Raw genomic sequence first — 26,299 nt, 5'->3', positions numbered from 1 at the left:
TATTTTCAACTCCATTACATTACATAAAAATGACCCTGCCTATGATAAAACCCCGTCCCAAACAATATCGTCCTCTTTGAATAAAAACAAGAATGGAAATGGTATTTTGTAAAGAAACCTTATCATATTTCCGCGCTGACCTCTCACCGCCTTTGAAACCCCTACTTATATTATTAGGGGGTGGGACTTGTGTGTATTTCTTTCATCTCATAGCTGCTGCAAGATAATCTAATGAACCATTATGATTACTAAGCTGCACTTTCCTTTCAAACATCATATTCTAATTGCCAGGGTGAACACATTTATTTTCAGTTTCTTTCTCTTAGCATAATTTAAATGTAGGTATGCAAAGGGCCAGGACTCAAAAATTAGAATCCTATTCGAAGCCGTCTAACCTCAGTTATAAAAGTATCACAATTTTTGAACCTGGCGCTGATGAAAGAGGTGGCAAAAAGCTAAAATATGATGTTTGTTTTGTGCAATCAAAAATGTCCGAGCAACAAGCAAAAAGGCATAGGTGTATGTTTTTTTTCGTGCCTAATTCGATCTCTGATAAGAAGATCTTCACAGTGGACGCTTTCTGAACAGTAGACATGATCACTTCTTGGCTGAATCAAGAACTCGAGGTTGAGGGAACCTTCAGGGCCAAACATCCAGCTTAGATCATGATCCACGTCGTCATGGCGTCTGACAGAAGCAAGATACCTTCCTGCTTCTTTAAGGTCAACACGGGTGTCTACTAGAAGGTATCCTGGTACCATGTGTTGCCATAGTTGAAGAGCACGTTCCCTGGGACAATTATGTGTTTACCCAAGACGGCGCCTGGCACACTCGTCAAAAAAGGTGCATCATTTCGGTAGGGAGTACATTTGGCTACGTTCTGGCAGGCAGACTTCTTTCCTACGTCTTCGCCCAGCGTGAATCCCCTGGACTTCGCTGTTTAGTGCGTCTTGGAGAGCAAGATAAACAAGACTTCTCACCCAAATGTCGATGCCCTCAAAGATGTGATCACAGAGGAGTAGATCGACTTGTCCTCGGACTTCATCAAGGCTAGCTGTGATTTTGTTCTTCCCCGTATTGAACACATCATTCAGAATGGAAAAAAGTGTAGAAAGTTGTTAGATTACCAACTTTTGCTTCAAAAGTTTGCCCTAAAAAAGAAGTGAAATATCCTTTTCATACTTTCTATTTTTTGAGTCATCACCCTGTACATAAGTTGTACAACATTTTTGATGTATTTTTATTTCATTTAGCTTCTTCCTTTTTCTTTAAACCGGCAGCGAGTATTTTTTACTACTCATAAGCATAACAAGGAAACAATTTTCGTTTATTTATTGGTTGTAAGGTAAGGAATTATATGACAGGAACAGCAAATAAGAAAATGTAACTAGAATAAGTAGGCTGCTAACTGATACTATTGTTATATTTCCCGCGCATAACTAGAAAGTATTTGTTCTATTTATTCTGCAATTTAAAAGCATCAGTAAAAACGTTCTATTTATGTTATAAATAGAAAAATGTATCTATTTTGTTGAATACAAATTTCAATTATAACCTTCCGATATGACGTAACGTTTCATTACAATGCAATTTTGAATCGCTTCATAGAGAAGGGAAAGAGAGGTGTTGCATCTTTAATACATTTTTCCTTGTAAAAAGATGAATTCTACTCCGTTATTTATTATGTAGCATATTTAAAGTGTGCATATTCTTTTAAATTGATTTAAATTTCGCATCACGATGTTCATTCGTTACAATATGCAATACTATTTTTTCATAAGGAAAACCTATATTTATATTAGGGTGGGAATCAATATAAAGTAAACTTTAAAATTTAATTTTTTTGTAAGTTTTACCCTCCAAATTTGTATAATTTGTGTTGTAAAAATCTATGTACCAATGAAAAAGCGAAAGGTTTTTTCACGGTTTTAGCCCGTTGTTAGTGATTTATGATAGTATAGATAAAAATTATACTTATTTCTATGAATCTCCTTTTTATCGAAAATACTGAAATATTACATCAGATAATTAGTAATTTTTTAATTATCTTCTTATTGCCTTGTTTAGGATTTATTCCTAAGGGATTTCGCATCTGGTCTGACTCTCAAGCAGAAAATGGAGATTTGCAGTCGAAAGAGACAAAGAGTTCCCTTGTCCGAGATACAATAACTTCATTTGCTGGTAAGGTACTTCTCTCCTAGGTAAGCTGTAATAGTTCTGTCACTGGAAGTAAGGAGGCTGATATGTTGGCCAAAGTTGGAGCTCTGGATCAACCTCCAACCCAAATTTTTAATATCACTCAGTTATCTCTTTGGAAGAAGGTCTCTATCTATTATATAGACAAATGACAGACACTTTGGTCAAACCTGGACTATTACCATCAAAGCTGTATGAGTTGACCACCTCGCATTGTCTCCTATGCCAACACTATCACGTTATGCACCATGTCTTGGGTGTGGTTTAGTAGAACCACTTCATCTGGTTTATGAATGTCCTAAATGTATGGTTGAACGGACACTGCTATTGGACAATTGTCGACCTTTAGAAATGACATTCAATCTCGAGCCTCTCGAGTTTCTTTATGAATTCTGATATCCTGCGCTGGCTGAGCAATGCACGATCCCTAGAACACACTCAAGAAGGACTGCATAGGATACCTAATCTGGCAAACTATTGCTAGGGCACAGCATGTTATTTTTACATGTGCCCGTACTGATTATATTGTTTAATATAATGTGTAGCAATAAATGTTTTATTTATAATCTGATTTTTTAGTATATTTAGCGATTTTTAATCGAGTTTTTTTATGTAGTTGAATACGTTTTATTTTTGGAGGTTCTTTTTTACCAGGATCACTTACCGCGTTATTAAAAGGATGTTCATTAACGTAAGGTTAAACTAAAGTATATGAACGACTTTTATAATTAAGTTTATATTTTAAATATCTTTTCAGTTGAATGTATATGCTTAAAAAAGCATTTCATCAAATTATCTGTATAATGTAATTTTTATATTATTTTAGAAATATTAGTCGTTAATCGGTATTAGCTGATATTATTATTAATATACATACTTTTTTAATTTATAGTCAATAATTGTTGAAATTTAATACCAACTGCATATGAATTACCACTCTAATGGATGTGTACATTAAATGTTATAGAAATGTAATAAACAGTTGGATTATTTCTATATATATATTTTTTTTAATTATTAAACCATTTGTAAATGTAGGTTAATGAGTTATTCTTTATTTAAGTTCAATAAATTACAATTAGAGCCTTTAACGAATGAACAAATTAATAATGCAAGATGGTTTTTAATAATGCTATTTTAATCCTCTGTTTAATAGAAAAATTTGTTGATTAAGTATGCAAATGCACTAAGTCCTTTTTCCCTTAAATATTAATTCAATAATATATTACAAAAAATTTATTATTTGTAATAAGAGGATTAAATTTCTGAAGTAATTGATAGCTTTTATGAGTGATTTGTCAATCACAGAGCTATTTTGTATTAAGAAGAAGCAGATATTTTGCCTCATTCTATTTTTTTTATAAAACTGGCTAGAGTTAAAGGTTTTTTTTTGTCAGGCCTTACAGTTTATTTTAAATAACTGGATTATTTCTTTTGACTTAGATTCGTTAAACCTTAACACAACATATTTAAATATGCTTGCAATTGTTTCAATTCGTTTATAGTTAAAAAAATATATAAAGTTTTCTCACAAATTACATTTGGAGGCAAAAAAAAAATGTAAACTTTTTTGGATATAAAAATATGCACTTTAAAAAAAAAAATAGGGATTTCCAATGAATGAATTATTTGTTCGCAAATGTAATTACTAAAGCAATTTATGAGATTATACTCATTTGTCTATATTAATGTATTATAATCAATGATTTCATTCTGCTTTTCTGTAAACCTTTCGTTCAAATAATATTTAGCTTTGGATTCTATGGAGACTATAATCAAATACATATTTACAGAAAAACAAAATAAGTATATTTGAAAAAGACAATTATGCAACTTTGGTAATATGAGTGAAATTTATGGAACAATATATACATATTTCTTTAGAAAAACGATATTACATTGTCATTAACCTAACTACAGACGACAAAGAGTCTTAAATCTCTATATATATTTATTTTTTTTTGCTTATGAGAAACTATTCCTATGGAATGATTACGTAAAAATGAATATTGGCTATTATGTAACCTTAGATATTAAAAAAGGTATGATTGGAATCCTACCGTTGAACCTAAAAACCTTTAAGAATGTATTTTCCCTTGGGCCTTTGTTTTTTATTATTCGAGTATAAAGTAAAAGGTAGATTTTGTACTGTAAAATATTCATATTTCGTATTTCTCTCTCCGTCTTTGTACACGGTTTAAATAACAACAAATTTACAAGAAAAATAACACAAAGACCACAAAGTGGGCAAGATTAGGCCTGTGACTCTGGAAAAGGCATAGGAAGAAGAAGAAAGTATGTATACTAAATAAATAAGTACAAAATATTTTGTTTTAAATAAAATATTTGCCGTCGAATTTCAAATTAGCTTGCTAAAACTAAAGCTGTGTAGTCAAACTTTTTATATTGAACATTTTATACTATTACGAAAATGAATTTTCTTATTGTTCTCCTTGTTAAAATACTAAACTTTGTTGATGAAAAAGTCAAAAAGTAAAACAATCTAGTCAAATTTTCCATTATTTATAAAAATAATCGCTTTGCCAAATTTGTTTTAATATTTTGTCAAAACAAAAAAATAGTTTGATATCATTTCGTCAAAAAGTAAAAGATATTGTCAAATTTGTATTTATTTGAAATAAGAATTTGCTAATTCATAATAAAAAAAATCTACAAAACAAGTATATCTATTTGTGTTTACCCATCAATTGCCTTATTGATCATGTAAAGGTCCTTGACACTCTTGGAAAGAAAGGGCTTGGTAGTAATGGTTAGTTCTAAAGAGTGAACTAAAAAAAAGATTGCACACTGAAATGGCAAAGATAAATGATTATTTCTTTTTATTCATATGATGTAAAAGTGCGTTTCATTTCTATATTCTTGCATTAAGGATGAGCACGCTTTGAACTCTTTCCAAGGAAATGAAGATTCACAAGAGCATACTTAATAACTATGAAGATACCTATATGAAACATGTATATGTAGCTAATGCCGTAATTGCCAAAAATCCTAATTTTCATAAAAAAATATATAAGGTCATAGCTATTATTTGAATCTATTAGATCCGTGTAAGTGTAATAGCATTTTTAACCTTCTATATTTGAAGAAGACGCAGGATAATAGTAAAAAAACACATTTGGTGGGTATCTCATGTGTAATATTAGATAGTAAAGAACTCTCTCTTGATCAAGGGATGTCATAAATTATAACCAATCAGGAAGGAATATATTTTAAAGTTATGCTTTTGAATGCATCAAGGTAGATCTCCCATATGAAAGTAAAGAATTACTATTGTTGTATCGGTCCTGAATTAGCAACATGAGCTAGAGTCTGTTCCAATCTCAAATATGAGTTCCGCTAAAAAGTAATGTTTATTTCCAGGGCGTCCGGAGGGAGTACGCTGTACTCCCATTCCCCAACCCCAAGTTTGTTTTTGCATTTTACTATTAAATTTTTTCGATATTTTGGACCAAAAGCTCAATTGTTTTTTAAATAGCTATGGATTTTTGAATTTTTTTTCCAAAAATTTAAGATTTGAAATTGAATTTTTGATATGTTTTAGAATAGCTAATAGAAATTTATTTCTAAAAATTTAATATTTGAAACTTTTTTTTGAAATTTTTTCAAAAAATTGAATTTTCTATTTGTGTCGAAGGATTTTTGATATTTTTTTCATAAAATATTTAATATTTAGTTTTTGAAACTTTTTTCCAAAAAAAATAATTTATCAATTTTTTTGTGAATTCCACGGATTTTTGAAATTTTTTTCCAAATAATTTAGTATAATTTTATTATTTTTTATGGTCATGAATCAAGAGGGTTTAGTTCCGATGAAAACCGATGATACAATGATCCGAAAATAGGAAGCTGTCAAATATTAACCCAAGATCCTTCTAAAAAGTTATTGGTTAATAGTTATTCAATAAGTTTCAACTGATTCTAGACCTACCATACGGGGTAAATTTTCAGTTACTTCAATTGATAGTTTGAAGAAATATTATATATATTTTATGAATGGACTGAGAATTGTGGTACAGTCCAATAACCATGATTGCTATTAATTATGAAAAGCAAAATGATAATTATAAAAAATATATGTAAAAATATTAACTTTATTTTTGAAGTATCTCGGGACTAGAATTGTGACCCTGACTGTCTTTCGGCAGGTTACCATATCTATAATGTGTGTACATAGTTGCAATACATTTTTAAAAACTTTGCAAGCGTGATTTTTATACGTCAAAAACATTACCTTTCAAAATCAAGAGGTTCTGTGATTTAAAATGTGTGCTGTTGGAGAGAAAGAATGTCACACATTTTAACCCACAGAATCTCTTGGTTTTTATAAGGACTCTTGTTGTAGTTTGGAGATTATGATATGCAAAGTATATGTCTACGCACAAATAAGTGTATACGCATGGTAGATGTGGTAATCCAACTAAACTCGAAGAATCGAGACCAGCAGATTTTTTTATCCTCTAGTTGCTCTGGTTTTGGTTCTTTTGCTTTAACACACCCTGATGTTATGGGACCAAGACGAGACCTTCATATAATGGTTTCAACAACTGATTACGGACTGAGGTACTATTAAATAAATTCCACGAATTTTCCATCCCTCTGGTTAATATTTTATTTTATTATACTCCTATTTTAATCTATAAAATATTTTTTCTCAATGACTAAGAAACCATCTGTTATTTTTCGCATTGATTACATGTATATAGGAAAAGGCATTGATAGTTTGAAGGTGAAAGATGTTGTGTATATGTATGTATGTATGTAGTGTAGAATCAATGATGAATACCTCTTCATGGGTAATAAGTGCACAAAATTGGCCTTGCATAAAAGATTTATGACTTTTTCTAAAAACTAAGCAAATTAACTTATATTTGTTTTTTGGGAAGCAATTTTCGTAATGATTAGTAAGGGGGTAATTTGAGATGAGATAATGTATAAAATGCTTTACATATTAAGGTGTAAGTATATAAGTCTAAGGGGGAGATAAAAGTAAATCCTTTTAGCAGCTTCATTTTGCCTAGTGTTAAATTAAATATCGCTGAAAATTTAAGAATTTGAATAATTATAAGTTGTTTAACGACATAGCAGAGTGGACAACGAATTCAAGAGAAGTTATTCTTTTGAAGTCAAAGTGCATGAGTTCATATCTCAGTCACTGCAATGAAAGAAAATTTACTTTAGACATGCAAATTGATTGCAAAATATTTCCTAGGTCAAATGGAATCAATACAGTACCATAATATTTTCTTATACCAGCTCAGTACAACTTGTTCTGACTTTTAAAATACAATCATAATAATTTAAATCATCCCAAAATAACAATATGGGTTATAATTTTATTTAGTAAAAATTATAAAGATGGGTCGTCAGTGACAGAGTAATGTGACTTTCACAGGGATGAGCATGTGATAATTTTACAGCCCTATCGGCTACAAATTTACAAATCTTACTTAGCAAAGAAAAATTGAGGAAAACTTTGGATTTTGTAAAAAAAAACAAACACAATTAAGATCTTTTTACAAATAGGAGCCCCCTAAATTATGGCCCGTCCCCCACTTCTGATTATATATAAAATTTTACCCCGCCTAAAGGCGGGGATTGATTTTTTTAAAGGACATTTTTATTTCAAACTTAACTTCAATAATTTAGAAATAAAAAATCGAATCGAATTCAACCACAAATCCCCTTTCTCTTTTTACAAATTTGCCGCCATTTTTAAAATATTTATGGGCCCCCTTTTACTCCCCCACAACAGGTAGATATATTATGATGGAATCAAGGATTTATTTATGTACAAATAAGTAAATCCCGCCAATTAAGAACCGTTTTTTCTACAATTCATTGCATCATCAAAAAGGAATTCAAAATTAAGCATTTCATACTACATATAATTATGATGTCATAATGTTCATTTATATACAGGGCAATTATAGTTATTTCCTTCAAAAATATATATTTATATAAGATTGATAAAAGCTTAGTATATACAAAGATAATTTTCATTTAATAAGAAATGCTGAGAGCTGTAACAGATATGCCTTAGAGAACGAGCTGAGTACAAATATACCTTGTACTAAAGTGGAGTAACTATATAATATGTATATACTGACCTCAAAACGTATGTATAACATTTATTTTAATCTAGGTTTTTGTATTAGTACTATTTTAGAATTTTGATTACGTTTACTACAGAAAAGTTGTTGTGTGGTAAGAAAATAATCTATACAAAATTACATTTTCTTACAATGTCATCTTTACGTAACACATCTATTTCAAAGTTTGGAAAGAGACCATATTTATTTATTTCGTCAAATAGCAAACATTTATAAAGTTTTTTCCTGAAGCTACCCTATAGAACAAAATGAGGTAAGAAAAAAGAAAAAAATGCGCACTATACGCAGATTATTAATTTTTTTTAACTTCTACACTTTTTATAGGCTAAAAAGAATGTCTCTCAAAATTATTTTATCAAAATATCTAAAAAAGTCTTCTTAGTATCTTATTCGCTAAGAAAAAAGTTTTGCCTTTTTTTCATAATTGGATCAAGATGTACGACCTTCCAAAACAATGAAATTTAGGATAATTATTTTTTATACCATATGACAACTTTTCCGTTGAAAATCAAAGTGCTCTAATGCATAAGCTTAGGTTTTTTTGTAAATATTTTCTAACTATTAATTTAAAGCAGTTTTTTATCATATATATTTCTGGTATAAGCATTGGATTTCCCTAAGGGTAGTTTTATTTTTTTTTCTTTCTTGTTATTTTTCATTAAACTGTGACGATACATTCCCATGATGAAATATGTACACATTATAGAATTAAAAAATATAATATCTGTGCAAGAACATATTGTACAAAGAAACATTAAATCAGTATACACATATCCTAGTGGTCATAAATTGTTAAATTAATAAATACATAGTTTCATTAGAAATAATACCCTTGAAATTCTTCTATGTTTTATGTTTCTTTAACAATCAATAAATTACTTATAGTAGATAATACTAGTATTTTTAGAATTTTATTCTTCTTTAGCAATACACAAGTAATAATGAGTTGTTTTTTTTTTAGTATAAGCTGTCTGAAATGGGTACTACCTAAATAGTTGCTACCGTTTATTGATTCAACTATGTAAACCAACCTCCAATTTAATGGGGGGAGGGACAGCTGAAAATTCTTGTTTATTGACAATTTATGATATGTATTAATGTGTCATATCTTGTTGAGGACCAAAGACATTATTTTTTATTTTTTTAATCCGTTTAAGTGACCAAATAAAAAGAAAAGATACAACACTAATTATATGCACTATGTTGGTATACTTTGAACACTTCTTAGATACTTTAGATCAGTGTTTCGCAAACCTTGCTATGAGAGCCCCATTTATTCGTACGACGAGGTATGCCCATGATTACAGGTGTATGTGAAAGGAGTACACCCTCCCTCACTTAAAGTTTTGTTCTCAAAAATGTAATATTTTGTATGAGACAGCGGATTTTGTAAAAATTATTATTATTATATAATAATATAAATTTTTTTGGTTAAAATTATAATAATTTAATCATAAAAATGTTATTTGTTTTGTTTTTCTGCATAAAAGATACAATTTCAAAATGATGATATTAAAAATTTATAAAACAAAAAAGTCATCCAAATTTTATTAAAAACTATTTTGTTAAGAAGTAAATGGTACCAAGATTCGACAATAACTGTCTTTCATTAATTAAAGAAAAGGTACAAAATGTTTTAAAAGTTTTTTACAAAATTTAATATCTAAAATTTAACTTTCTAAATTTTTACGGAAATAGCTACTGCTTTTTTTTTTTGAGAAAAATTTAATATCTTAAATTTTTTGAAAATACTTTTGAAATTTTTAATTTTTTTTCACAAAAATTAATAATCAAAATTTAATTTTCTACTTTTTTTTCCAACAAACTCAATTTTTTGTAAGTAGCTACGGATTTTTGAACTTTACTTCCCAAAAAATATAATATTGAAAGTTAAATTTTAGAAATTTTTGTGAATAGCTTTGAATTTTTGATTTTTTTTTAAAGAAATTTAAAATTTTTAGAATTTTTTTTAAATTCCAAAAACCAAAAAAACCAACAAATCCTCAGCATTACTCTCCAGCATTATTGAACACACATACTTGTCATTACACTTATACTTTGATGCTTTTTCTTCAAGAATGAAGGAATAATGAGAGCATCTATGGAAGTCAAAATATTCGTTCCAGATATCCCACTATAAAAATCCTTGCACTGGTTAAGGTCATATTTTACATAACTCAATCGTCTATATATGTATTCTAAAATGGTGTTAAATAAGGCACTTCAAAGAGGGTAGTTGAGATTTAGAAAGAATATTTTACAAGTAATACATACCTCAGGGGCGTCTGCAGAGGGTGGACCGGAGGTGCTGTATTCCCCCCTCCTCAACACAGGAATTTTGGCTTTTTTACTAAAATTTAATATTTTCATATTTGATTTTTTTATAAAATTTTAATTTTCTGTAAATAGCTATGGGGTTTTTTAATTTTTCTCCGAAAAATTTAATATTTGAAATTATTTTTCAAAAATTTTTATAATTGAAAGTGTTTTTTTTTTTAATTTAATTTTTGCTCAACAGCTGTGGATTTTCAATTTGTTTGCCGTTAGAAAATTATGTTTGTTAGAATAGATGTCTTTTTGTTATTTTGTTGCCAAAAAAATTAAATTTTTAGATTTCTGTCCAAAAAAAATAATTTTTGGATATATTTCCAAACAAAACCCTAAAAAAAAGTGTCCCTCCAAAATATAATCCTACGGATGCCCTGTCATTGAAACTAAGAATGCTTTAGGCTAATAATTGGGTTAATGAATATATTACAAATGGTACATCACTATCAAAAGGTTGAGAATCCTTGCCTTAAATGTAAGGAGTGGTACGTATACCTATATATGTAATAGTTAGACAGACATTTACACAAAAAACCCTTTATTTGAACAAAACCTAAATATTGTATATCATATTGTAATGTGTATGTAGGAGAGACTGGAAACGCTTGCAACATACCTTTGTTTCTCGAACAATTAAAAATTAACAGGCACAAAAGTCTACATTACAATACTTTAATATAATGTAGAAAAAAGATTTGTAATTTTAATACACTTTTTGTTGAGATATTGAATAAAAGCTGATTTTCCGGAGTAAAAGTTATTTCTTTGAGGAGTATTTTTTCTGTACATGATATGATTCAAAATATTGATTTTTTTATCATTGGGATTATATGTATAACTTCATCAAAACTCACTCTGTGTTAAGAAATATCTGTGACGCTTAGTACAAAAGGGTCTCTGGCAAAATGTGGATCCTGGTAATTTTGATACTGCGTTGTTTATTATTTTATCTAATCAAGTATGTTTACTAATATTCTGAAGATTTAGATGGAAATTCATCCTATCAATAATACTGTTCATTGATCTAGGATATAAATCAAATTATATCCTAATCTAATAAAATACATTGAAATCTAATAATTCAACAATATCAAGTGTCCAGTAATTTATTAATCCAAAAATATTCTTTAGTCTAATTTTCTTAATTTATAACTCATATTTGATTTATTTGAACAGCAAGCCTCCCTGATTTGATAATTGTAACAATTGACGAGTTGCAATTGAATGGAATTTTTGACAAAAGCTAACGACAAGCTATAGTAGACGTTCCAAACCAGATTGAACCAGATCCACTACGTATACTTTTATCTTATTATATAAAATATTTAGGGATAGCTACTAATGAGTACGTATACTACCTATATGTCTATATGATTATATAATTTCTCATATCCATGTGAGGATTATTATTAAAGATATTTATTTATAAGTCCCTTACGTCATTCGCTCAACAAAACTTATTCTCATTTTTATAAATAGTAATTTATAGTTGGACCCAGCTAGGTAAGTACCTTTGTTGTTACATGAATAGATGTTTAAATATTCTACGTATTTTGTCAACATAAACACAACTTTGAAGAAAAATCAATAAAACAAAAATTCCCCAATTTATTTTATTACATCATATGTTCATCAACCTAAATTGGAAAATAATGAAGATTTGGATTCAAATTACTCATATGAATTGAGAAACTCCAAAAGATTAACTATAATTTAGAGTATAAGATGTAATTTGGCCGTAATATTAACATTCAACTCAAACATATTATTTTATAATTCCTTCATTCTAACGATGAATGCTTGGTACTTTAAGGTATGTAATTTGTGACTGGGGATGTGTCGGTCCTTATTTATTCAGTCAAGTTCAGTCTTGGGACCTGTCATTAAGACTGCCTGTCTGTCTTTCGGACCGTCAGTAATAGAACTAATTGAAAAAAATAAAGAAATGAAGTTGAGTGAAATCATCAAGGACCGAACTTTATAAGTTTTTAGGACTGATATACAGGACTTAGCTGTACCGAAACCAGAGTGAACTAGATGAGACTGAAACAACACAATTCATAGAACCAACGAATAATAGATCAAAATAATTTGTTAATAGAAACTGTATATTGTTTCCTGAAGAATTCAAATGTAGTCCATGACATTTAACTTGCACAGATAAAATATGCCCATATTAAAATTCCCTATTTAGATATTTAAGGTCATAAAATACGATGAAGGTTAATCATACTTTTTATAACAAAAACCTAAAAAAATGTCAAATAATTTTTTTTGTAGCATAGTTCAATAGCTATCCAATGATGCATGTTAATCAATTTATAAGTTTACAATCTACAACACTAAATGCAAAGGTCTTCAATATCATTTTTATCAAATCTGTTATGGGAAAAGGGTAATAATTTAGACATAGATGAAATTACATATCAAGGTTTTTTTAATAATAGGTTATGATTTAATATTCGATAAACAAAATTTAATTGTGAATCTCAATTTATATTTTATAAAAAATATTGAAATATGATTGGTTTCATCATTCATACAAAATGGGTATTCTATCAAAATGACTATCATATCATCTTGAATTACTTGCGTATAAAATTCATTCATTTATTCAAAGAACCATAAATTACTTAGTGTCAAAATCAAACGGAAAATATTTTTTTATGGGTAATTCCTACAAAATATATAGTTTGTGACTAAAAAACGTCAAATTATTATTTAAAAAATGAAGTGTGCCATGTAAATGAGGTTACATAAAACCAGGATTCTTGAGTCCAAATATTCTTTTCGATAGTAGTTTTTATCGGCTTCAATATTGATGAGCCATCCATACTTACTCTAATCAAGCCCCTCAATAACAAACCACTGCTGACTTTATCGCTATTAAGCGATATACCTACATAGAAACAAAGTATAGCAATTATTTTTCTCAAACATCAGGCAAAATTGACGTTAAGCAATTAAATAACCTTGCGTAGAGTTTCCAATATCAAATCGTTACCTTATATTATATATCGTAACCTTTCGCCAATAGAAAACAGAAAAAGACTTAAAATCAGCTATTAATCAGCCGATTCTTCCTAACTATAGAATAATGATTTACAATATAGTTGTTGGAAATTGTTAACAGCTTAAAAAAAGCTAATTCGAATTCAACCAATCAACATCAAGAAATACCTACAGCTGACTACAATATACAATTTTTTTTTTGTGTTAGTGAGATGATAAATGTTGCCCTGTTCTGATATTTGTAAGATTTATATATATTATGTCACATGATTGAGATTGCTTTTCTGTCATTCTTTTCTGACGGCAATGTCAACGAAAGTGATGGAAAATTGGTTGCATTTTTTAGCTACTCCATTTATTTAGAGTTGACAACCTTAAGAGTGAATTTTATTTTCCCATTCAAAATAGTCTTGCAACGGAGGAGATGCGTGTGTTTCATTGCTGGTGTCAAAAGTGGTCTTTCCACCCTCACAAAGCTATTTCCACACATTTTTTGATAGCTCTCTGCACAATTTGTTGTGAAACTCCGATATCTCTTGAATGGGCCCTTAAGGACTTGGGGAGATTGCTTTTGGCTGTTTTTTTAACTTCTTGGGGTCCAATTTTCTCTTTTTGATATATGCCCTTCTTTTTCTTCAACGTTTCGGACTTACTAATGGTATAGACAGTGGTCATGGAAACGCCCAACTTCTTAGATTGCGCGAATAGAAGTTCAACGATCACGTTCAAATGTCATTTTCTCGACTTCTATGTAAACTAGAGAACTCAGGTTTTTTTTTTTGTAACTAATTGCTTATGCTTTAATATATCCTAATATGAATAAATGTCATTCTGTACAATATGTACGCAGCATATAGTTAAACCTATTTAAGTTATATCTTATCAAGCATCTCATCACAGTAATAATATATGAGGCGTAAATTGATGTTTCAATGAAATAAAATCATATGTTAGCAAATATATTCACTTTTGTGGGAGCCATTTCACTCCCCATTTTATTAATGAATAATTTACATTATGCTCAAACTTACTTGTGATCAGAATATGACAAAAATGAAAATCTATCAGGTATATGCTCAATATGTTTGTCTTACAAATGGTTAAAAATTCTACAGCATGGTATAAAGTTCAAGTAATCAATTTACATTACAAACACAAATATTTTCATGTAATGAGGTAAAAAGCAAACTCAAAAAATAAAACTAATAGAAATGTAATAAAAAAAATAAGTAAACATGCCACACATAAACAAAAACAACTTATTTTATCCATTTTCCACAGCAAGGAGTCACAATCATTGGCTATGCAAACAAACTACACTTATGTAAATAGCGCCTCATTTCAATATTTAAACAAAAATGATAGTTACCAATGAATAATAAATGATAACTAAAATGACTACTGGCCTTATGTGTGTATAGATAAGGGAAAATGAGGTGAAGATACAAATTGTAATTTTTATAAAAGTCCAACTTGTACACAACGTATACTAAATACAGGGTGTAGGGGATGATGCTCCCCCCCACACCCCACAACAAAAAAAAATATATGGAACTTATTTTTTTTACTAGAATTTTTGTATAGTCCGGATGAAAAAAAAAATGCGAAAATATGGATGAAATTCTTTTTTTTAAAGGATTTATTTTCTGAAAAAAAGGTCATTTGGGTAAATTATACAACAGTGCGAAAATTTAATTTTTTGTGAATAGCTTTGGATTATTGTTTTTTTATGCTGTTTTTTTTCAAAAAAATCAATTTTTGTGAATTGCTATGGATTTAAAAAAAAATTAATTTCTTTTGAACTTCTGTGGATTTTTGCAATTTTTTTTTCAAAAATTTATATTCTTGTGAATAGTTGCAGATTTTTGAAATTTTTTTCGACAAAAAAAATAATTTTTCGTCATCAACTATGGAATTTTTTTAAAGAAATATGGAGTGAGTTCATTCAAAATTAATTTTGAACAAATATCAGCAAAAGAATCATTTCCAAATTCATTTTTTAGAACAATGATTAATGTTGTTCTGTATACCACTATACTTTAGTGGTACTAGTGTGCTAACGCCTTAAAAACAATTCTATAATGAACTGGTATTTGAATCAATACTTGCAAAATCATTACAGGATTAAATTATTGGGCAGATAATGACGTAACTTTCAAATTTGGAGCTAGACCTCCCACTCACAAAAAAAAATGCCTTCAATATAAGTATTACAGTGAAAATAATCTTTTATAAAAATTTTTGGTCGAAAATATTACATTAATAATATCCATTTTGTTTCTGAAATCAGTGAAAAAAAATGATATACATAGTCACAACATAACCACATACACATAAAGACCAATATCCCATATTTTGGTAAATTATAGCTTCTGTATACCAATTTATCTGATGATTTAAGATATCCAAAAATGTTTAAAATATTTTAAAATTATTTGCAAGACTAATTTTTGGTCTAAATAATATAGCATTTTATATCGAATTTCTAATTCCTTCAATGTGACAATAAGTATTTATTACCTTAAATTCAATTTACAATGCTTACAAAATATTACTCAGACTTTTTTTTTTGATAGAAATTAAAAATAACCCAAGAAGTGGAAATACGTGCATTTTTGTATCTCTTTCAATAAAACAAGTCAACAAAATTTTACTTTTTCAAAAAGCTTTTAAATTCCATTTTCCATTTTGTGGTACTTGGCGTTCTGGTTAAGAATATGTAATCGTGTAGTTTTTTTGTATCAAATCTTCTTTTGGGAATTTTAGTATAAATTTTAGTGTATTTTTACAATATATGTACATAAGTTTACTGAAGATTGATTCTGGAGTAAGACAAACAAAAATTCTCCAAGTTGAACACCATTTTTCAGCTTAAAAACTTATATATCTCCCTCCTTCTTTGGAGCCTTTTCAATTGTAACTGATTAGAATAATTATAGATAAAAGAAATACATAATTTGACAATTAAATATTTTTTTTTTTCAGCTAAAGATGTTTTTACAAAAAAGTAAATAATTTTAATGCAAAAGATAGAAACTAATATTCAATTAGATTCCTAATGTATTCGTTCTCAAGGGGTGATTCTAACCTATACAAAGAGGGAAAAAATCGAATAATTGTTTTTCGAAAACCAGATTTGATACAAATATCACATAAAAGATTCGTAGTCAAGTACTCTTAAAATGGACTATGGAGTTTAAAATATAGGTACCTTTTGGAGTCAATCCTTTCAGCTTGCTTTTGTGTTGACATATCTACATTGAATAAAAAAAATGTATTTCTCTATATTAAAAACAAAGAGAGTTGAAAATGACACAGAACGTTTCATTTTAATTTTCTTTCTAAATGTATGCAGAAAGAATCAAGTTTCATTCTTTATTTTAATATACATATGTTCAATATTCATACTTTATGGTAATACGTGTATTGCACTCGAGATTTATGCGACGTTATCATTATTAATTTTTGCCTACAATGTTGTACATAAAATAATGATTTAAAGTTACGAAAATGAGGTTAATATTGAAATATTGAACACATTCCAAATATATGTTAATATACAACTAATATATCTTTGTATGAATATACCATACAGTTTAAAATGAAGCCATGGTTCCTCTTAGCAGACTTAGAAAGTTAATAAATAAGCGTTTAAAAAAGAAAAATTGACATAATTTATTGTTTTAATTAACCCACTTTTGGTATAAAACATTTTTTTCTCCTTTATATTAGTTACATAAAAGTACATCATTAACTAATTAGTTGCTCATCTAAATATACAAGATAAATTGCATGAATTGGAAATGAGCTATTTAGCCACATTTTCTGTTAATGCAATACTTACATGTCCTAGTAAACATACAAGTAACATAAGAATTTGTATTAATTTATAATGTCTGGGAAATTTGTTCCTTTTGGAGAGGATTGTGGCTGATTTTGTCACGACAACAATATTTTCTTAGCGGTTCTTGCTATTGGTATATGTATCCATAATTTTTCACCTTATAAAAACAGTAAATCCAAAAAAAATGTTCAAGTCGATTCAAATACACTTAAGATCCGTAGGATTTCTTTAAAAGACTCAAAAGTTTTTAATAACGGAAAATTTTGTTGAAGAAGGGTGTGACAGCGGGACAATATTTTGACAAAGTAGCGCTGCAACTACTTGGTTCCTCTACCAATTATTTAGAATACTATTTTCAATACGTCAGTACCTCGTACATCTGTAGTACTGATATACAGATCAACATTAATCGTGACTAGGATTTTTGTTCGAAGGAGTGAGTTGCTGACAAGCAGACAAATTTTATATTTTTAATCAATTTTTCACAAATATTATTTTATAACTTTTTTTTGGAATGAAAACTTTTTCATTTTGAATTTTTTTTTTTTTTGTATTTTACCCTTTTCACAAGATAATATGGCAAAATATTTTGAAATTTGTCGTCTACTCTCCTTTAGTCAGAGACACGCTGAAAGAACAATTCTAACATGCCTCCCATTCAGTTTATTAAAATCCCCAATTCATTTTCTCTATATTTTTTAGATACACATAAACTTAATTTGTGGGATGGAACGACGTACCTCAATGGAAAAAGCCCATGAAAGAAATTACTGAACTCAATATGCAAATATTTATTTAAATAAGACAAAAAAGAGTAAACACAAGTCCACAAAGTTATATTAGAGTATAATGCAATGACAGAAGTTTGGAATTTGATATAGAGAATGAACCTTGGAACTACATTTGACAAAAATATATTCAACACTTGGTATAAAAAAACCGTGTATTGATCAGTAAAATTGAAGAAAAACAAGAAAATACAGGATACCAAAAGAGTATACTTATTAACATCGTTTTTAGAACTAAAATACTCATAACGTTTGGTTACTGAGAGTCGTGTTGTTATACTATTGTTGAAAAATATAATTCAAATCTACAATACTTAATTTTATATCACACCATTATCTCGACTAAACTTGATAATTTCATTGTCTCTTTGAAATTATTAAAAATTATTATTTTCCTATATTTTTAAGTCAAAACACCACATTTTTCATATTAAAAAAAAAAAAAACATTTTCAGACATTTGAAAGTTATTTTCTTAATAAAATGAATAAACTTTTTTCCATTTCAGGTACACTCTTGAAGGGCGGCCGAAGGATTTTTTTAGAGGCCGGGGGAGGGGGGTAGAGGCTTTATTTAACAAAAAATAGGAACGGTTAAACTGTTTTAAAAAGAAGATACAAATTATTTTTTTAGTTTTATTAGTTTAGAAAAAGTCTATATATAATGATAAAAAAAAAAGAAAAAAAAGCAGGACTCCCCCTCTAGAGTGTACCATAGTTAAAAAAATTCAGAAGTGGATATAATTGAATATTTTGTATTTTAAAATAAGAAAATAATCTTCAAGTATCTGTAATAGTGGGCTTTGATTCTCATTCTCAAGATTAAAAAACTGTCTTGAAGACTCGTTTTGATTCCACAAACGTTTTAATAAGATTTAAATTCTACAAATATATGGAATCAGAATATATTCTACTTTTATAAGGTTTGTTTGAAGCATTAGTAGTATTCTGCAAATTAAACATACATAAATAATAAAAAATATATGTATCTGTTATACTAGAAAAAAAAAATGTTCTTTATATACACATATATCACATGAACAGATGACGTTTCATCGTGCTAATAATACATACTACAATATATAGAATGAATTCAACAATTTTTGAACTCGTCTATGACTTGCAAAATTATTATTGGAAAATACACTTTAAAAAAACTTGTACATAACGTACTCAAACTAGTGATCTTGCAACAACTTGAGTATGGTTGTTAAAGATCGATTTGAGTCCATAGAGTATAAATTAAAAAGATTGTGATGCAAAGCATTTCAAATGACGTGAATAGGAGTGATATAAATTACATTATGATATAAAATTGGTAAAATATCGGTTTTAACAAAAATAAAATATATATATATATGTATATAATTAATCTGCATTCAAGTGTTGCAAAATATATCTATAGACTCATAATTATTCATGAAAATCCTTCGAATTGGTGGCACGTTAAAAATAAAGTACCCCAAAATTAACATACTAACCCTGACAATTTGAAAATTTGATTGTTTTGGAGGAGAGTAGGTTAGCTGTCATGATGTTACATTCGATCAGCTAGAATCAGGTGTGACGAAGGAGAAGGGAAAAAACAAGAACATGGGAGGATTTACTCCGACGTCGATTCTCAAATCTACTCTGGGTCCAACCAGGACTTACAACTATAACTTTGAAACAAATCCTTAGGGTTACACTCCGTCTGTTGTTTCCACATTCAAATGCCCAGTCAGGTTTGTTATATAGTTGTAAGTAGTAGAAAAATAAGTTAACTCCTTGGGAATTAAATAATCAAGATAAAAGCTTAGGAAAACTCATATGAGTTTGCCAATTACAAAAAAAATGAGTGAGCTCAATGATGCTAACAATTTGCATAATCTTACATGGTGATAGAGATTAGCTGAGGTATCTAGTATTGCTCCAAGTTATTAGGTATTTATTACCTCTGCTTTAATGATTCAGATAAATTTTTCCCCATCCTCTTTTCTATTTACTAAGACACATTGAGCTTATGATTCTACAAATATTTATCCGCTTTATATATTATACATACATACATATAATAATTCATCTTCAGTATATCAGGATTTCCAAATAAAAAAAATGATTCCTTGGGAATTTTCCCGATAGTGAAGAAATAAGATATCCCGAGGGAAAACTCTTAATGTGACTACCATATTATTGTAGGTTTGTTATAATATTTAGGTGGCATTTGATTTTAATTAAATAGTTTAGGAGGTATGAGCTATAACACTCGTTTTCAAACTGTGATAAGTTGAGGTTTTCGGAGGGGGTGTGTAGTTCTATGACCATTTCTTTATAGGTCGTCCAAAGAAATATTATGTTTATAAATTTTTTATATAAGAAGCTCATCTTCAAAAATATATGTTCCTACAATAAAAAAAAGAATACTTTTAAAATCAAAGTAAAAAAGTCCTTTTAAAATTATGACGATTTTTCAAGATATATATGTATTTACGCCCTTACTATGTTTGTGAACAGCTGGTCTATATTATAAAACTATGCACCAATTTGCATGGGTTATGATATAAAGGACAAAGTATATCTACTTGACAAATTTGTATTACATCTGCAATAAACTTATAATTTTCACATTATAAATTTAATACATTAAGGAAATATAGAATAAGGACGAAGCATGTTCACAAACTATTAAAAATGTTAACAAAATATCTTATCTAAATTTTAGTTAATGACCATAAAATCAATTTTTGATAGTATTTTGAAGCAAATATCATAGGGTTTATATATATTTATAGAGTCATTAACACTATAATGCCAAGTAGGTAAATACATAATTTTTTGATTATTGAAATTTAAATCCATGTCGATTTCTAAAAGCAAAAATCCTTTAATTTTAAATTTAGTTTTTGTTCATAAATTGATAATTATTTTGGTATTCATTTAGTTTCATTTGATTTTCTTTCTATATCACTACTAAAATTAGATATGTCATTTGTAAAAAAAAAAGTCGTTCTAGCATTTTTTCGACAAGGCACTGCATTTGCAATGCTGGAATATTAAATATTTGAAAGTTACATTTTTTTAAATGAGCCTATGATTATATACAGAGTTGATCTTATCTTGTGGTACACATTTTATTTTCAATTTTTTAACAGAAAAAATTCAAAGGAGAGTTTTTGTGTGAACATTTATTTTACCAAATCATCTAAAAAAGTGATTGGCACGATTTTTATTCAATATGTGAGACCTTTGCTCTAATAATTGCCTCAATACGAGCCCTAAATCTCTTTCAAGCCTTGACTATATAGTCAGACTCGAGCTTGCTCCACTCCTTCTTGATGGAAGCTTCTAGAAAGTAGACACTCCTTTGAGATAAGCACACATCCTCTCCTTCAGACGTACCTATATAGAGTAATCCAATGGTTTGGCGTCTGAGGAGGAGGGTGGCCACATGTTAGCATCCCTAAAGTCTGGAAAGTTGTATCTTAGGAAGGCATGTGTCTTAGGTCGAATGAAAACAAAGTTGTCACCGAACTTTTCTTTGGCTCAAGGTAAGCTGTAAGCATCTGCATTGAGCAAATCCTTTCTCCCCATAAGATTGGGAGGGAAGACCCCTTATACCATTGTTCCGGGTGGATTTTTTGTTTTGGGGCTGAAAATGAGACATTGTCTGGATCTTCGGTGGTGATGTAGGGGCTGTTCTGCTCATTCACTGCGGCATCAACAGTGGAATTTTTTTCATCAGAAAAGACCAAAACTTTGCTCGAATTTTTGTTGGCCTTGTGAAAATTTAGAATCACCTTCTCTCTTTCCCTTTGGTTCAGCTTGTTCTGTTCAGAGATAAGATATTTTGTTGTCTTTCTCCGTTTTTTTGCACCAAAGTCATGCCGGACTGAAATTAATAAGACTGTGTCCCCCTATATAAAATCAATCCTGTAACGTAAGTAAAGAAAATAGGACATCATTTAAGGGTACATATACGTCAATAATAAGTAGAGTGGCAAATTAAAAGCAATACTTGTGATGGCATACATTCTGTTCTTCAACCAGAAATTATGAAACTGCTTAGTTCCAGAATTAAACAACTGATACGACCAATATAATACGTATGGCGTTAGGTGGCATATATTTTTTCGAGGTTGAGTAATTCAAAATCGAACAAATTTAAAGCAAATTTGAGTGAACATGCGGATTTTTATATTCCAAAATCGGCTCATAATTTGAGTTGAATTAAAGTATACACAACTCAACTCGAATCAAACCGGTTCGATAGTTTTGTAGAGTAGACACAACACTGCATAGTTCAAACTCTCTTCATAAAATGTTCTTGCAATTGATCGTGATGATGTTATTTTATCTTTTACAGTTTTTATTTTTGTATGAAAAAATTATTACGCTGTGGACTGCATTTCTTTTTCCCTTGCTAATAAGGCAAGAGAGAAAATATATCTATGAACATACAAGCATATTTTTTTCATACAAATCCGATGTGGTAAGATCATATTCTAAGTAATAGGTAGAAATAAAGTCTTCATACTATTAATCTTGTTTTAAAGATAGTTACCTCGGTTTGATCAAATATGACTTTTTTCGTGTCATTATTACCAAATATTTATTAACAAACTGTGTATTTGCCAAAGTTTAAATTTTATAAAAGGTTGAATATTATGAACATATGTATAAGTATTTGTGATAAACATATACCCACATTTTTTTTGGTAGTTTTTATTTAATCCATAACATTGCAAGCGAAAAGAAGATTTGAGGTTGAAATGTTCTCCCGTATATCAATCTGCAATTGATATTAGCAGGGACTTTTCATCGTCAGTTATTAACTATAAGCTGCTATAAAATTAGTGGAAATATTGAGGAAAGCCTGGTCAAAGTAAGAACGAGAAATATTATTACAAAGGCTGTCGTGAGGGCCATCAACGAAGGGATTTACGAAATCCTAACTGTATGATCATAGGGATAGCTAGGAGAACGGATTTGTCAGCAATAACCATAAATAATGGTTATAGGCTAGAAATCATCATTATCATGCAACCCAATGAATAACAAAACCTTTCCCCACTTATTAAACTATTTTAGATTAAATATGTGTTGCTTTAAATAAGGAAAATCGGTACAACATACATTTAGAAAATATATTTACCCATCAATGGGAGTTTTTGTGCTATATGTACACGTTTTTGAGTAGGCAGTGAATCTATTAGCTCTTGGTTATACGTTCTATGTAGATTCAAGCGAAAAAAAGTATGTTTTATGAATCATTAAAAGCAAAAAAAAAGAAGACGCAGTTAGAACATATTATGTTGGGGAAAAAGTAATTTCGTATTTCCTGCCCCCTTTTTTTAACTAAGTACATTTTGTTCATGATTTGTAAATCGGATCATATGATAAAATGTGAGTATATACTACATACAGTAATATATAATACAATACAGTATTACTCTTGGGTGGAACAATCTCGATTGATTGTGTGTCCTGTATGGAAGTATCAGAGAAAGATATTCGCAATATTTACATTTTTGCTACATGTAAGGGAAAAACTCATCGAAAGTGACCACTAAAATTTGCAATGTAAAAGGGGTTTGTCGTCTATTTTGTTAGTTGATAAATGAAGAACATTCCTTAGATATTTTTGCATTATGCAAAAATCGTGTAATTATATTATTGAGCCACAAACATAAAGCAGACTCTCTGGCTGTTTTTGTTTTTTCACATTGAATAAAGGTCATAACTCAATGATCTTATCTTTGTTTACAAAATTAAATTAAAAAAAGATTTCATGTCTATAGATAATAACTAAGACAAAATGACAACGAATCATGAATCGATATGTGTTAGGAATCGGTTCTATAACGATGATACGTTATTCCTTCTGGACCAATATTTCGATCCAGAATGCGGTCTGAAACCGTTGGACCATATGAAGATGATTCAACGTTACATAAACTATAACGGACTTATACCTGCCTATGATTTCTAGATCGTATCCCAGCGCTAATATATATATACATATTTTTAATGAGATTGAATGAGACATATACATAATTTATCAGCTGTTCTAATAACATCAAATCAAAAAATAAAACCTCTATTACGCCAATCCAATGACTTTATAAGCCACATTATGTAATAAAAAATGGGACGGTGTGGTTCAATAAATATTATGTGAAAAAATGTTTATGTAATCCCAGGTCGTAAAATGAGATCCCATTGAAAAAAAATTATTGATAGTTTTTTAGGCAAAGAACTCGCAATTCTTGATGAAGGGTTAAAGTATCTATGTACAAGCAAATCTGACTGCATATATATGTATATTTAAAGCAATAATAAGAAGTATATTTTCAACCGAATGTACTTAAATGCGTGCCTGTAAATTGCTTTGTTTTTGCGGAAGAGTATTGAATCTATGTACGTACTGATATACATAATTCAAGAATCAAAGCAATGAAGGTGTATAACCATAGTTAAATGGATTTGCAAAGAGATAATCGCAATTAATCCATAAGGTATTTTTCCACTTCAAAAACGCAGATGAACATAATATAATAATTGAAGGTTGACTGTTATAAAAGTAATATTAATTTGATTATATGTTTAGTTGTTACTTGCTACATCCTGATATATCTGCAATTATGTTTTATATATACATATATATATAGTTAAATGTTTTCATTCAATCGCTTGAATAATTACAAAGTTACGGTAGTTGAAAAATTTCATATTATTATTCAAAAATTAATTCATGAGGAAAAAGTAAATTCCTATGTCTAGAAAGAAAGAAAGAAAAAAAATCATTTAAATAACAGATTTCTAATTTATTTTAGTTGCTTTTTTGCTGTTGACATTTAGTTTTTCGAATTTTTTTATATTAAAATTTTTTCAAATATCCATAGATATTTACAAAAAATTAATTTTGGTCAAAAAAACTATGTATTTTTTTTGGAAAAAAATTCAAAAATCTACATTTTATTCTCGAAAATTAAATTTTCTTAAATAAAATTCCGAAATCTATAGTTATTTACAAAAAATTAAAATTTTTTCTAAAAGTTTCAAATATTAAATTTTTTTGAAAAAAATATCAAAAATCTATAGTTATTTCAAAAATTAAAAAAATCCATAGTTTTTCACAAAAAATTAATGTTGCTGGGAAAAAAAAATTAAATTCAGAATATATTGGAAATAAATCAAATACTAATTTTTTGTTCTGCTGCAACACCTCCCCCAATGAAGGAATTTTTTATTCTATTAAAACGAAAAAATATTAATTAGGAGGGGTGTTGCAACCCCTCCAGTCTACCCATAGGTGTACGCCCCTTCATTTAAGAGGTAATAATAAATTGGATTTTCTCCTTTCTTTAAATTTTTGTTCAAGATTGCTTTTGTGTTGATACACCACGTATCTCATTAATAAGAAAGAGAAAATTATATTATATTTATGCATGTACTTATGAAGTAGACAGGCAAATGAAATTCGATGCTATATCTAATCAATGTATATAAAAACATGAGATAATTTATGAAATATCAAATAAAAAAGGAATCTTTGTTAAACAATGTAAAAAGACAGGTATATGATGATGCCCGAAGACACCTGCAAATTATTGAGCACCCTGTAGTGAATGAAAGAAAACAAGGGGAGAAAGAGTGTGTGAGGGAGAGAGAGAGAGATAGAGGGGGGGAAGCCAGGTTGACCGACCCGTTTTTACTTCTTTAGTTATTTTTTTTACTTTGACAAAAAAAAATATTTATTTCACCCAAATTCATGCTCATTAAATATATTGGACGTTGGTTTTGCATCTTGTCCCTTACCTAAAACAGTCCTCAATATGTCGTATCAAAAGGGCGTAATGAAGGGAAGTCTGAATCAAACTAAACAACACTGCACATTAAATTAAAGATATGACGTCAAAGTACAAAATAATCTCTCATTGCCTAACTCAAAAAGTATAACTTCGGGTATCTACGGATGGATATAAAGAATGACTGAGACTGGGATACTTACTTTTTTATGCAG

General features: G+C 28.9%; 1 protein-coding gene across 2 annotated transcripts in view; it reads right to left on the bottom strand.

Annotated features, from left to right (window-relative positions):
* Positions 1-26,299, bottom strand: part of LOC121113687 (uncharacterized) — a 45,460-nt gene extending 19,161 nt beyond the window's left edge. The window contains exon 1 of one of the 2 annotated variants that reach the window (XM_040707531.2): positions 26,095-26,299. The gene's annotated coding sequence lies outside the window, so the exon portion shown is untranslated. The remainder of the gene's footprint in view (positions 1-26,094) is intronic. The other variant, XM_040707532.2, reaches the window with a different exon arrangement.

Source organism: Lepeophtheirus salmonis, chromosome 2 (assembly GCF_016086655.4).
Source record: "Lepeophtheirus salmonis chromosome 2, UVic_Lsal_1.4, whole genome shotgun sequence".
In the NCBI taxonomy this organism is placed as follows: Eukaryota; Metazoa; Arthropoda; class Copepoda; order Siphonostomatoida; family Caligidae; genus Lepeophtheirus; species Lepeophtheirus salmonis.
Note: the sequence above shows the minus strand (reverse complement) of the source record. Positions and strands in the feature narration are given on the sequence as shown.